General features: G+C 39.9%; 1 non-coding gene across 1 annotated transcript; it reads right to left on the bottom strand.

Annotated features, from left to right (window-relative positions):
- Window positions 1–4,156: 4,156 nt before the first annotated feature.
- LOC144999008 (small nucleolar RNA R71) lies at window positions 4,157–4,263 on the bottom strand. The gene has a single exon (XR_013660537.1). It is a non-coding gene; the product is annotated as a small nucleolar RNA R71 (small nucleolar RNA).
- Window positions 4,264–13,754: the final 9,491 nt, after the last annotated feature.

The following is a 13,754-nucleotide window of genomic DNA, read 5'->3' as shown; positions in this document are numbered from 1 at the left end:
ATTACACAATTAGGGTTATAAAACATACCTTTGATTGTTATATAGCAATAACAATCAAAATCCTTAGTGTTGTTGAGACTTTAAGAACAAGCGTCACAATTGTCACGCCTCTAATGTATCACACCCAACACTAGCAATAGAAGAACGATTGAGAAGGAGGAGGAAAGTTGCAAATTTCGGTTGGATCTTGCTTAGAAGAAGTGGCCGAAAATTGTAGGGTTATGTCCCTACTTATAGTGCAGTTATTATCTTAAACCGGATAATTATCAACTTTCTTGATTATCCAATAAAGACTATTCAAGAAACCCTAAGGCATATGAAAATCGCCAATAGCCTATAGAGGGTTCTAGATTGCCTCTTGCTCGACTATTGAACAATTATAATTTAGTCCCTGCACTTTTAATTAATTCTTTTAATCCCAAAATTAATTCCAATTAATTTATGACTAAATATTAATTAAATATTACTATTTCTAATTAATATATTATTCTCATAATATATTTAAAAAATTATTTATTTCAATTTATTAATTAAATAATAAATCAACCTCTTTCTCCAAAATCATATTGTCTAGTTGCTAGTTTTGAGGGCAACCTAAAAGAACGGTGCTACTATCAATTCAAGTATATACTAATTATAGTTATGGGCTTGGACACCTAATCCAACAGTCTCCCACTTGGATAAGTCTAATAACTATAGTTTCCGGTATATCCTTCAAAATTGATTATCAAATTGTAGCTCTCAAAGCCGCTGTCGAACTCTGACCTAGTAAGTTACATGTCTTAAGATAAGTGACAATATAATTCTCCTTCTGGATTCACTACTTACTTCCAAAAGTATGGTCTACTGTGGATATTTGAATAATCCAATTATTATGGAAGTAAAAACATGCAAAATTAAAACACAATAATAAACAATTGACAAAAGATAGTAGACAATACTCATAAGTAATTCTATATTACTTAATCATCAAGAGTCAATTACATTTATTTTTTTACAAGTTTATAAACAACTATCTAACTACTAAAACTAATATTATCTTTCAGACCAATGCTCCTAGCATATTGAACGTGTTTAATCCTACTCAAACCCTTTGTGAGGGGATCTGTTGGAATCCCTTTGGACGATACCTTCTTGACGATGAGGTGACCTTCTTCCACTATATGTCTAATGAAATGATATTTTCTATCGATATGTCTTGATCTGCCATGATCTCTTGGTTCCTTTGTTAAGGCAACCGCTCCTTCATTGTCACATAAAATCTCCATTGGCGCCTTGATGGCTGGAACAACTCTAAGGTCTCCGATGAAGTTCTTTAACCATATAGTCTCCTTTGATGCCTCGCTTGCTGTTATGTACTCTGATTTACAGGTAAAATCAGCTACAGTGTCCTGTTTGGAACTTTTCTAGGTTACCACTCCTCCATTAAGGGTAAACACCCAACTAGATTGAGAACAAAATTTGTCTCTGTCTGTCTGAAAATTGACGTCACTATACCCGGTTACTCTTTATCACTGCCACCAAGCACAAGGACCCAATCCTTAGTTCTTTGCAGATACTTAAGAATATTCTTGATCGCTATCCAATGAGCTCTACATGGATTCCCCTGATAACGACTAAACATGCTCAAATTGAAAGCCAGATTAGGGCGAGTACATGTCATAGCATACATGATAGATCCAACGGCGGAATCATATGGAACCCTACTCATTTCTTCTATCTCAGCATCGGTACTTGAACTCCAAGTCTTACTTAGCCTGTTATTACTTTGGATTGGCGGTACTCCTTTCTTGGAATTCTCCATACTCAAACTCTTTAGTACCTTATCCAAGTATGTACTTTAACTAAGTCTAATTAGCCTTTTACTCATGTCTCTTAAAATCCTTATCCCTAAAATATAAGTAGCTGATATTGCCATATTTATACTTATTTTTAGGCAATATTTAAGTACATTTTTATTGAAAAGTTGGTAATTTGTTTAGAATAATGGTACTTATGAGTTTAAATGTTGTTTACAAAAAAAAGAAGACATTTTGAAGAAAAGAGGACTGGAAGCGTTAAAGGAAGAAACTTGGGAATTAGAAGAGTAAAAGTGAAGCAAATCTGGAAGAAGGGGTTATTCACGACGTGAGAATTAAATAACTCACGACGTGAATTAATGGTTCTAGAAGATATGTACGCGGGTGAAGAAATCCTTGGCGGGCACGGTTATCTACTATTCACGACGTGAATGTATTAATATTCACGACGTGAATGTACGGATAACAACAATTATAAAGATCCTTGACTATTACGAATAAGAGAACTTTTGGCAGAAGAAAAGAAGTTCCAGGAGACGTTTCAGAGAGGAAGGAAGGACTTGGAAGAGGGATTTCAACACCAAAAGAAGTAAAGTTTTATATTTAGTTGATTATAAACATGTTTTTCATTAGTTTTAGCTGTGTTAGTTTAATTACTATGATGAGCAGCTAAATCTAGCTACTTTTGCTTAGCTAGATGAAGCTTTGAACTTATGAATAGTTATATGTTTATGGATTAATTTAAGTTGGTAAGAGTTGCTTGTGTTTGATTTGTATAACCTAGCATGTTATTATTTGCTTATCTAATTGCTAGATTACATGTTCTGTGTAGCTTAGTGACCATGAAACTACATGAACTTGTTTACCTAATAATTTAGTGAACATTGAATTGTTAGAGCTAGGATTGACCAATCTTAGTTAGTAATTAGGCTAAATAAATCTTAGTTGTGCTAGAGAACGTGAATTGTGATCATAATTGCGTTTATACAACAAATCTTACATAACATATCTACATTCATAATTAGTTCTGTGTTTAATTATGTGTGAACATACATGGTTTAACATGAATTAGTTACTTATTGGTAAGATAGAACTAAATTACTAATATAACTAAAACCCAACTTAATAACCCATAATCATTAGCTAGCCATAAGGAAGAAGTGGATTCAACTAAGCAAGAGTGTTTTTATATTAATTTGATTAAGTTCATCTGATCTTGCAAAATCAGATAAAACCCCCTTATTAAATTTATTAATAAATTAGGTTAATTTAATAGTAATTAGGTTAATTAGTAACACCGTTCCCTGTGATCGACACCCGACTTACCTAAGCTATATTATAATCTGACTAGGTACACTGCCTATAAGTGCATAATTAATCTTAGTTTGTTAGGTTATAAATATTAAAATTAGTGGGTACTTTTGTGCACATCAAGTTTTTGGCGTCGTTGCCGGGGAACGGTGCAGATTATTAGTTTATTTAGTTACATTAGATTAATCATTTTTTTTAGGAATAAAATTTGCAGAAAGCTTAATTGGTTAATTATTTTACTAGCTTATCTTAGTTTAATTTTTTTTCTATTTGTCACAGAGTTCACGACGTGAGATTTAGTATACTCACGACGTGGAATCTGAGATTTCATTTTTTAGTTTTTTTTTCTTATTTTAGTCCAGTTTTACGTTTTAGTTAGCAAGTTGCAGGAGTTAATGACCAGAGGTTCAAACACCCCATTGGTGCCACCACTAGAAGATCCCGAGTCTGCAATTCACAAGAAAAAGACGCCCTTGCAAGAATTGAAGTCAGCCTTCTCTAGGAAGGCAGGAAAGAAGACAGGAGAGTCAAGTTCATCAACGAAGCACGAGAGCAATCTTGAGCATTTGGATCATACAACCGTGCAAACCGAGTACGAAAGCGACACCGAGCCAGAATTTGAAGAACACACGAGTGAACCCGAGAACGAGCCAAGGAACGAGATGGAAGATATTGAAGAAATGTCCATGGGAGCTTACAAAAAATGGATCCGAGAAGATGTGGGTCCCGGATTAGTCCAACCCGCAATACCTGCCAATGCCACATTCGAGCTGAAGGGACACATATTGACTGCGCTGAAGGACATCCCATTTTTTGGGAAAGACCATGAGGATGCTTTTAAGCATCTAGATGAAGTCAATGACATTGCAGATTACTTCAATGTCCCAAATGTCAACAGGAACACAGTCTTGCTTAGGATGCTGCCCGTCACCTTCAAAGGAGCTGCTAAGGAGTGGTTAAAAGCACTCCCACCGGGTACAATCACCACTTGGGCTCAAATGCGTGAGCAATTCCTAGATCAGTTCTGCCCACCATCCAAGATAGCCAAACTCAAGAAGGCAATAGCCAACTTTGAGCAACAGCCGGGGGAGTCACTATACGAAGCATGGGAGCGGTACAAGGGCTTACTCAGAAACTGCCCGCAACATGACCTAAATGAGCAGCAAGAGATGTCAATCTTTTATGATGGGGTCAATGTCATGACAAGACAACTCCTTGATTCTCAAGGGCCGTTGACAAGGAAAAATCCAAGGGAGGTCAAGGAGCTAATTGAAGAATTCGCGAAACACTCCCGCGAATACCATAACCCGAGGCAGGATGGAAGCAAAGGCAGTGGAGGGGCCCAAACTGAAGAAATTGCAGCTGTCATGGCCATGCTAAATAACATGGATCGTAGGATAACACAAATGGACCAGTCGATACACGCCATAAGAGTGGGGTGCGAGCGATGCAATGGTCCACACTTGACCAAGGACTGCAACGTCGATGAATTTGGGAACAGAAAAGCTCAAGTGTGCTACTCTAATGGGGATAAGTTTGAAGAGGACTGGAGGAAACCGAAGAAGGAGTGGCTGCCATATGAAGAATATAAGAAGCAAAAAGAAGAGAAGTATAGGCAGACAGGTCGAGGCCTCTATCAAAAGGAGCAGCAACCAGCCGAGAGGAAATCCGACCTAGAGACTATTTTAATGAAATTTATGGAAGCGTCGGAAAAGCAACACGAGGCCACGGATTCTGCTATTCTGGAACAACAAACATTGATAAAGAATCAACAAGCCTCCATCCATAACCTTGAAGTACAATTTGGTCAACTAGCAACCCTAGTTCATGAAAAATTATCCCCGAAGAGTCCCGAAGTACAGAATCAATCTCATGTAATGGCCATAGACACCGAAGAAGAAGCTATCTCGAAGTTCCTGGAAGCATTGGACGAAGAACCACGAGCGCCCAATCAAAAGAAGAAGAAGATCAAGATCAAAAATCATGAAGCTGCTGAGTTCCAGAACTCACGACGTGAACCTTATATGTTCACGACGTGGGCCCGTCATGAACAGAAAAATTCTGCAGACAGTTCGGTTTATGAGCCGACTTTGCCCTTTCCTTCCCGAGCCACCCTTAGTCCACTAGAGAGAGAGCATAGAGAGTTTGTCAAGCATGTGAAAGAGATCCCGATTAATACCCCTTTTGTCGAGTCCTTATCCAAAGCTCCCGAGAATCAGAAACTACTGCAAGACTTGATAGACACCCGAAGGCAATTAAAGAAGCAGTCTACAGTGATTTTAAGTGAACAAACTTCAAAAGTTGTGTTGGGAGAGACACCAGAAAAGATGGGGGATCCTGGACGCCTCACTCTTCCATGCGAGTTTGGGAATAAAATGAAGGTTAATGCTTTAGCCGATTCTGGGGCTAGCATTAATCTAATGCCTTTTTCATTTTATCAAAAACTGGAGATTCAGAAGATGAAGGCTACAAAAATGAAGATTCACATGGCGAACCGTTCGGTGACACAACCCCGAGGCATAGTGGAGGATATTTTGGTGAGAATCGGAAAATTTATTTTTCCAATAGACTTTGTAGTATTGGACATGAAAGAAGATCCAGATGTTCCAATAATCCTAGGTCGGCCATTGCTCAACACTGCTGGTGCCCTTGTTGATATCCGCGAGTCGAAGCTCACTTTGAGGGTTGGAGATGAACAAGAAGTCTTTGAAAGAAAGGATGACTTTCAAGAAAACAAAGAAGAGGTATTTACAATTAATGAAGAGAATGAACTAGAAGAATTGGAAAAGCTTATGGAAGAAGAGATAAAAGTAGTTCATCAAGTCAAAATGACAAAACCAAAGGCATCTGTTCCACATTGGATTGAAGTCATAGCTTACAAGAATCCGCCTTCTTGGGTAAGCAAAGAGGATGAGGAAACAACAAGTGATGAAGAGGAGGTCACTTCAAGAGTAACAAGGCCGGTGGTGAAAGCAGAAGAGAATGACATAAAGTACGAGGAGGAAACCAAGGGCACAAAACGCAAGCTTGAGGAAAAGGGGAAAGCTAAAAAGGAGAATTCAAAGAAGGCATATAAAAGGAGAGTTCAAGCTTATAAAAGGCGGTTCAAGGAGCAAAAGATCTTGGTGGAGGACTTTTTCGAAGACTCAACGTAGGAGGCACGGAGTCCAGCTCAAGACTCCAAGAAAAAGAAGCGCTTCTCGGGAGGCAACCCGAGTTTGGTTTAAAACTTTTCTCTTTTTGCATTTTAGTTTTGAAAACTTAGATCGAGTCATCCAACTATATTAGAACAAAATGTAGGGACCTTAAAACGCAAGTAGTAGAAATTAAGAACTTAGTCCGAACTCAGAAAAATTTAATTATCCAGACTTAATTCACGACGTGAATTGTGAATGAACCGGACACATAATCCATGATAAGGCTTAACCCATTAGACTAGCAAGCCCAAGACCAGTCCGTCAGTACATGGTCCAAACTTAAGCCCAACCACTACTCACGACGTGAATTGTATATAATTCACGACGTGAACTCTTACAAGTACGGGACCACATACTAAGTTCCTGGAAACCAGCAAACCCTTTCATTTGTTTATTGTTCACGAAGTGGAAACAAAAATTGGTCCCCCTTGGTCCCCATTGCTGAGAATTTAGCCAACAATCCTACTAATTACCATTGTGCTTACGTAATACTTCCAACAAAGGTACTAATTCTTGATTATTATGTTTAATTTTTGGTTCTAGTAAAGGAACTTAGGGTTAGGGTTTGTTAGATGATGAAATTAATTCTTTACAGCTCGTAAATAACCTTGGAATGTTCATGCTAAGTGTTTGGAAGTGGTATAGGAGTAAAACCCAGGGATATGTTGACTGGATTTTCCCCGATTGTGTAGATTCGGCCTCCTGTGGTTACGAACTCACGACGTGAATCATACAAGATTCACGACGTGAATTCTGGTGATAATCAGAATTCATTTTTTTTCTATGTTTGACTTGTGGATATTTGTTTTGGCTGTTTCTTTTTCGTATTTTTGCAGGAATGGCTCCAAGAAGAGAGGCTCCAGCTGGGGTTGCGGGTTTACACCCGTTTTACAATTTTCCCGCGACAACGGCCCGTGATGTTTTGACCCGTTGGAACAACAGATTGGGATGGCTTTATAACAGAGAAATTGCAGTTGCTCCAACAGTCAATTGGACAAGATTGAGGGAAGTAGGGCTTGTAGACCGGGTGGGCCCGTATTTGAAAAAGACATTTATTGGAGATGGCTATTCGTTCACCTTTTCAGGTTGGCAAAATCTGTTCCAGGTGCAAGAGCGGGTCTATAAGGAATTTTGTGTCGAGTTCTTCGTAACGGTGACGTTTCAGGAAACGGTCCAAGATCCATATTGGCCACATGCGTTGGTATTTCGATTGGGGGGCGAGTACCGGGAGTGCAGCCTAGTTGAGTTTGCTTGGAGAGTGGGACTGTATGATCGACAGGAGGCTATGACTTCCGAGTTTGGCATGTTTTTAGGAGAGGCTGCTAAAGGATATATGGAAGGTGTCACGGGATATTCTTTTTGGCATAACATTGCCTCCGGGATGTTTAATTCCGGAGTATCTCCTGAGAGCAGTTTTGAAAACATATCAACATAAAGTTGGTGAGTTCATAAACATGTTTTTGTATTGAAAAATAGTCACTAAATTTGTACAAATGGTTTCTTTTCATTATAAGTAAAATGTCGTTTGTATCGTAAAACCATTGTTAACAAGTTTTGAAATATGTATGCATGCTTTCCAAGAAAATCCAATATTTTCTAACACGTTTGTTGATTACTGTATGAAAAGTATGTTCCGTTTGAAAACCCTGACTACCACCAGTATGTTCTGTTAGAAAACCCTGGCTACCACCAGTATGTAGTGTATGTTCTGTTAGAAAACCCTGGGCACCACCATTATGTAGTGTAGTTTTATTACTTAAAATAAAACCAAAGGTTGTGTCCCTCGAATACCCTCCAGTAAGTAGATAAATAGTTTTATTGATTGAAATAAAACTATAAAAGAAAGAAATCCCCGTAAACAAAAGTTAGTTTATACTTATTATGAGTCGTATAACCATACTAATATGACTGGTGACCGACCTCCTTGACGTTTCTTCAGGCGGCGTATGATTACAAAATTTGTTATCGCAGGCGTGCTCGCCTAACTGTAGCTAACAATTCAGGTGTGGGATTGTCGGTCCCGAATATATCTATTCACAAATTTCACGCTCTCCCTCCAGGAGACTCTTGTTATACTACTGGTGAGGATTTATTGGTACCCTGAGGGGCATAATGAAGATAAGTCTCACAATCCTGTATTAACTAGTTTACGTGTCGTTCGGTTGCTCTCAATTTCGGAATCATTTGTAACGGTGTAGAGTATAAATAATTATACACAAAATAGTTAATTAGCAAGATACTCTAGTTTTGTATTCCTAGTAATGGATAAACTAAATATGACATAGCTTATATGTTTGACTTTGCATGAAGTTTGAATCTGCAAGACTGGTAATGAACTCCCAAACTATACCCATTATAGTTTGAATGGTTTCTTGTGTTCAGATACTGTTTTGAAAACTATGCAATTATGATTAGAAAAGGTCCCTTATGCTCCGCATATTGCAAAAGGGATAATTGTATCTAAATGTTTGATAGAAACCCGTTGTAATTGCATCAGTTTTTAAATTATGAAAACCTTTATGTTTAGCTTGTATTTCCCCCTGAAAACATGAAAAACTCGGAAAAGTGTAGGGGCATGAACTTACTATTTCACGTAGGATTCAAGTGTACAATCGATATGGATGTTGAGTGTCAACTGATGTTTTGTATGCAAGTGGACCCTATTAACATATGGTAACACATATACGTATTAGATTAGGGTATTTCATGACTAAACATGATGGGAAAACCACCCTAAGGTCTTGGAAATGCTTGTACTAAGTGTTCTAGGTCCCACACTTAGTGATTTTTGCAAGTTTAAGGCCAAATATGAGCATTAAAGTGGGTGTAAGGCCATAAAGATGGGTGTGCGACCGTACAGTGTGTGTGTGCGGCCAGAGTGTGTGGTCAGGACGTGTGTGCGGTTGCACACAATAGTGTGTGGCCGTACTGAGTGTACGGACAGGGTGTGTGTGCGGTCGTACACCTTCAAGTGACGAAGAACACGAAGAACATGAAGAGTTTCAGGCATATATTTAGGTGTTTTACATGTATAAAAAGCTAAATGATGGAGTTCTTCACGTATTTGAGGCCTTTGGAGTGTTCTTGGATGAGATTTTTAGAGAGAGAAAGTAGAGTGCAACCAAAAGAAGGGAATGAATGAAGGGGGTCACCCTCTATATATAGGGGTGAGTGTGCAGCTGGGGCATGAGTGTGCGGCCGTACACACCTCTCAGGAGGGTGTATGGCCCGGTTTTGACTCTGAACGATGTGTTGACTCATTCCCGATCTCATTTTCGGTTGTACTTAAGCTTAGAACGCCTAAAGGAACCCTTGATCGGTGTTAAAAGGTGAAGAAATCGAATTTAACATTGATAAAAATTGACCAATCGTACAAAATGAAAGTTTTGGGTTGTAACACCATCCCCCCGTTAGAGGGAATTTCGTCCTGAAATTCAAGAATAAAGATACAAATCATGGATTTGGAAAAAGATAAGGGTACTTCTATTTCATTGAATACTCGCGCTCCCAAGTGAATCCAGGTCCCTGCTTGGCACTCCAGCGAACCTTCACTATCGGGATACGGCTTTGTTTTGTTCGTTTGACCTCCCGGTCCATGATTTCAATTGGTTCTTCCACGAAGCTCAGGTTTTCGTTGATTTCAATTTCGTCAAGAGAGACCATAAGGATTTTTTAAGATAGGCTTTTTTTGAGATTCGAAACGTGGAAGACAGGGTGAATGCTGCTAAGTTCATGCGGTAAACGAAGTTTGTAGGCTATGGGACCAATCCTAGCAAGGATTTCGAATGGTCCTATGTACGTCGGATTTAGCTTTCCACGTTTTCCAAAGTGTATCATGCCTTTCCAGGGCGAGACCTTCAGCAGAACACGGTCTCCAACCTAGAATTCCAAGGGTTTTCATCGTTTATCGGCGTAGCTCTTTTGTCGATCTCGTGAAGCTTTTAGTCGTTCCCGGATTTGTATGATCTTTTCAGTGGTTTCACGGATAATTTCTGGACCAGTGAGAGTGCTATCGGGGACTTGTCCATTGGCTCGATGCGTGTCACCCACCTCAGCCCAACACATAGGGGGTCTGCACTTGTAGCCATAGAGGGCTTCGAAAGGCGCAACCTTGATACTGGTATGATAACTATTGTTGTAGGAGAATTCAACCAAGGGAAAATGGGTGTCCCACAATTTACCGAAGTCGATGACACATGCTATCAACATGTCTTCCATGGTCTGGATGGTTCTCTCACTCTGTCCGTCTGTCTAAGGATGGTAGGATGTACTCATATCCAGCTTAGTTCCAAGAGCTTTATGTAGGGACTACCAAAATCTCGAGGATAACCTGCTATCTCGATCAGAGATAACAGATACAGGCACTCCGTGCAGTCGAACTATTTCCTGGATGTAGATTTGTGTGAGTCTTTCCATTTTAAAAGTTTCTTTGATTGGCAGGAATTGAGTGGATTTTGTCAATCGATCAAATATTACCCATATGGTGTCGTACCCACTCGGAGATTTGGGTAATTTGGTAATGAAATCCATGGTAATCCTCTCCCACTTCCACTCAGGTATCTCCGACTGTTGAAGCAGACCTGAGGGCTTCTGATATTCAACTTTCACCTTGGCGCAAGTCAGACACTTGCCCACGAAGGTAGCGATTTCTGCTTTCATGTTTTGCCACCAATATAGTTTCTTGAGATCAAGGTACATCTTATCCGGTCCTAGGTGAACGGATTATCTAGTATTGTGAGCTTCGTTCATGACAACCTCTCTAAAACCACCAAAATTTAGGGTCCAGATCCGATTCATGAAATAGTAGACTCCGTCTCCCTTTATCTCTAAGTTTTTCTCCATCCCCCTTAAGGCTTGGTCTGCTACGTTCTCTGGTTTTAGGGCTTCCTGCTGAGCCTCTCCGGTTTGTGCGGATAAGTGGGAATGGATGGTCATAGTAAGTGCTTTCACACTGCGACCTGAGTACTCTTTTCGGTTGAGGGCATAAGCTACCACATTAGCCTTGCCGGGATGGTAGCGTATTCCACACTCATAATCACAGAGTAGTTCTACCCATCGTCGTTGTCTCATGTTTAATTCTTTCTAGTCGAAGATGTGTTGCAGGCTTTTATGGCCAGTGAAGATCGTGCACTTGGTTTCGTAGAGGTAATGTCTCCAAATCTTCAAGGTGAAGACCACTGCTCCCAACTCCAGGTAGTGAGTTGTATAATTGACTTTGTGTGTCTTCACCTGCCTCGTGGCATAAGCAATAACTTTTCCTCGCTGCATAAGCATACAACCTAAGCCCTCGTTGGATGCATCACAGTAGACAACGAAGTCCTCCGTCCCTTCGGGCAGAGACAGGATAGGTGCGCTGCACAGGGCTCGCTTTAATGTTTAGAATGCAGTGTCTTGCTTTTCATTCCAACAAAAGGGTACACCTTTCTGAGTCAGAGTGGTTAGGGGTTTGGCAATTCTGGAGAAATTCTGGATGAATCTACGATAATAGCCAGCAAGACCCAGGAATTGATGGATTTTCATGGGCATCTTCGGTTTTGACCAGTTCTCTATCGCTTTGATTTTGAACGCGTCCACGTGTATGCCTTCCTCACTTTCCACTTGACCTAGGAAGGTTACTTTTCGAATCCAAAATTTGCACTTGGAGAATTTAGCGTATAGCCTCTCTGTCCTTAGAGCTGCCATGACTAATCTCAAATGTTGTTTGTGATCTTCTTTGCTTCTGGAATAAACAAGTATATCGTCGATGAACACAATAACGAACTTGTCCAAGAAAGGACGGCACACCCGATTCATCAGGTCCATGAATATTTTCAGTGCGTTGGTTTGACCGAAGGTAGGCCTGTCAAATCGGGCCATCGTGTCGTGTTTTTGTCTGACACGACACGACACGACAAGGTTTTTTGTAACACGAACACGACACGACACGATGTCGTGTTTTTTTTCACTAACACGAAAACGAACCAATTAAAAAACGACAACACGACACAACACGACAAATATAATATTACATAACTATTATTTTATTTAATTCATATTTAATCATATATAACACGATAAAAACGACAAACACGAAAACACGACAAATACATGCTCAATCGTGTCAATTTCGTGTGGATTTGTAAACACGAACACGACACGACACGACATCGTGTTTTTTAAACTTGACACGAACACGACACGAAAACGAATTCGAATTTTGATTTCGTCCCGATTTCGTTTCGTGTCGTGTATTTTTATCGTGTCGTGTCATAAATTGACACCCCTAACCGAAGGACATTACTATGAATTCGTAGTGACCATATCGAGTCTGGAATGTTGTTTTAGGAACATCACCATCGTGGACTCGCAGCTGATGGTATCCTGATCCTAGGTCTATTTTGGAGAAATAGTTGGCTCCTTGAAGCTGGTCGAAAATGTCATCGATCCGAGGAAGAGGATAACGGTTTTTGATGGTGAGCTTGTTCAGTTCGCGGTAGTCAATGCACACCTGAAAAGATCCATCCTTTTTTTCACAAATAAAACCGGGGCTCCCCAGGGTGAGGAACTCGGTCTGATGAATCCTTTGCTGATCAACTCGTTGAGCTGACTGGATAACTCTTGCATTTCTGTTGGCGTTAGGCGATATGGGGATTTAGCTACGGGGGTAGCTCCGGGGATCAATTCGATGCGAAACTCGACTTGGCGCTCAGGAGGGATTCCCGGAAGCTCTTTAGGAAAGACATTAGGAAAATTGCAGACATCAGGAGGGATTTAGCTACGTGAGTGTACGCTTAACATACTCATAAGCGTGTTTTTGACACGGAAGCCACCTAGTATGTTGGGCGTACCAGAGGGTACGTTGGGTGTACTATACCTAGAGTGAAAACCCTATTTTGGGGTGTGCCCGTATTTAAAGGACATGATGGCCTCATTTCTGGCCACCATTCCAAGACATCAAACCTCTCAACCCTAATTTCTTGTCCTTTGAGCTTGTGAGGCCATTTGTGAGTTATTGAGTGCTCTTGTGTTTCTTTGGTGTGAAGAAGAAGCTTTGAAGAGGAAGGAGTGGGAGTCCAAGCTTTGGATCTGAGCTTATATGTGGTTGGAACTTCAGTTAGAGGTATAAAGCTCAAAACTTTCCCACTTTCTTTTATTTGTACATCAGTTTAGTCCATTTTAGGGTTTTGATCCCAAAGCTGGATGCTTTATGAGATATTGAGCTCCAAAGTTTATTATCAGCTCCTTTGAGTGTTTTGAGTGGTGTAGAGTCATACAAAATCAAGACTTTGACGTTTGAATCAAACCATGCATGAGTTATGGGCATATTTGAGAATAAAGAGTGATACTTTTGAAGTTTGTGGTTTTATCAACCATGCAAAGGCATAAAGTCGCAAAATTTATGGAGTAAGAGTCTTTAAGATGTCCAAATATGATATTTGAGCTAAGGTCTTAGCGGATTAAGACCAAA

This window comes from Lactuca saligna, chromosome 5 (assembly GCF_052625555.1).
Source record: "Lactuca saligna cultivar CGN05327 chromosome 5, ASM5262555v1, whole genome shotgun sequence".
NCBI lineage: Eukaryota > Viridiplantae > Streptophyta > Magnoliopsida > Asterales > Asteraceae > Lactuca > Lactuca saligna.
Note: the sequence above shows the minus strand (reverse complement) of the source record. Positions and strands in the feature narration are given on the sequence as shown.